General features: G+C 30.8%; 1 pseudogene; it reads left to right on the top strand.

Moving 5' to 3' along the window:
* The first annotated feature begins 864 nt into the window (after window positions 1-864).
* Window positions 865-1,879, top strand: part of LOC112476811 — an 8,177-nt pseudogene continuing 7,162 nt past the window's right edge.

Raw genomic sequence — 1,879 nt, forward strand, 5'->3', positions numbered from 1 at the left:
TCATCTGGCACTAAACTAATTGTAAAAGAAAGCTGAGAAAGATTTTTATCCTATCTGATCATGAATATCAAGTAATCAATAAACATTTGACAGTCTCTCACACTGTTATGTGGAATTAATAAAGATTTTCTTTACAAGATTATACTTCATTGTGATAGATGGGTAATATTTACTCCATGGGGAGGGATTTCTTTTGATACAGGTGAGATTGTGGGCAGAGGTATCTCGTGCCATAATGAAAGGGTAATTGGACAAAGATATATTGTACCAGAAGAGGGCTTTGAACTGGCATTTTTAATAAATGGGAAAATGGCATTTTGTTAACTGGGAGAATCAATCGTGCCCAGTGTTGCTCACAGGCTAAGATGTCTTCTGAGAAAGGACAATTGGATTCAACATTTACAGGTTAATTCCTGCTTAAAAGGAATGATGACAAAAGTCTGTTTAGTTTCAAAAGAGAATAGATACATTATAGCTATAAAATAAGGTAGAGGAATGAAGCACAGTCAGAGGAGATGTAGGGTCACCGGAGGAATTTACTTTTTTTTCTTTCCGTGTTTTTTTTTTATTATTATTACTGGCTTATTAAATGACAGAGATGATTCAGTAAAGATGAAACCATTAGTTATGAAGAAGTAAACAGGAACAATTGAATATGTAATATGATCAAATAAACACATATTGGATCCATCACACAAGAGCACCTGGCTTTACATAGGACAATAGATGGTTCGTTATTCATTCAAAAGGGGAGGAAGGCAGCTACGAATTATGGTAGCTTTGCATGTTTGAGTATGGTCCCAATTGTATTTAAAAACTTCCGGAATTAAAATACTATAGGACTGGAAGGGATGTAATGGAGTCATGAGTGTGATGTGGAACGTGGGACACTTGGACGCTATGGAAGATGTTCTTTCTGGTAATGCAAGGTCTAGGGTTTCACCACAGAATAATGACTAAATAATCCAGAGGAAATGATATTTAGAGATAAATTCAAGGATTTGAGGATGCATGATCTGTGTAACTATCAAATGTAGCTTTCTTTGTTTCTATTTTGCTTAGAGTAAAAAAATCTTTCCAGAAGATTCCTGAGTCTCTCATAAAAAGACGCCGGAGTGATCAAATGGACCCCCTAATGCATAAACTTCACCCTAAATATTATAAAGTCTTGATTAATGACTTAAAAAATATATTTCTGTTGTTCTTTTACACAATAAAGATAGAGAATCAAAGTTTAGATAAAGTCAAAATTCAGCTTAATAAGTTTGACTCCTAATTCTTTCAATCAGTTTATCATTGGTAATTAGAATTAAATATAAAAATTAATTCATTGCTCTTGTTCTCAATGCACAAACATCTGTCAACCAGAAAGATAAAAACTGGAAACAAAAATTTTCTAAGCTGAAAAATTTACAAAAATGGAATTAGAGAATAATGGCAATAGTGCATGCCATTCTAAAATAGAGTTTAATATAAAGCAGTTTTTTTTTTTTTGGGAGAATATTAATTTGACCCAAACCTCATGTTTCATCAAATTACTAATCTCCATTTTATATTTTTTTCTAAATTTTGACAATGAAAATATGCAGGTATTTTACTTTATAAAAAATATTCAATGTCATATTTAAGCATATTTAATATAGAAGTAAATGCAAATGTTAAATTAATACTAATTTGTGAACTAACACATATAATTATTAAAACATTGTTCAAGAAATAATATTAAGACAAGAGTAAATAGAAGTTCAAATTGTTTTAATGTAAGTCCAAAATATTTTCATGTAAAATTTTATGTGAATTTTTTTTTTAATTGTATTCTAAAATGTTACAGAAGGGAGAAGAGAGCATGAAGGGAAAGAAGGAAGGAAGGAGAAAATGA

This window comes from Pteropus alecto, unplaced genomic scaffold (assembly GCF_000325575.1).
Source record: "Pteropus alecto unplaced genomic scaffold, ASM32557v1 scaffold81, whole genome shotgun sequence".
Taxonomy (NCBI): Eukaryota; Metazoa; Chordata; class Mammalia; order Chiroptera; family Pteropodidae; genus Pteropus; species Pteropus alecto.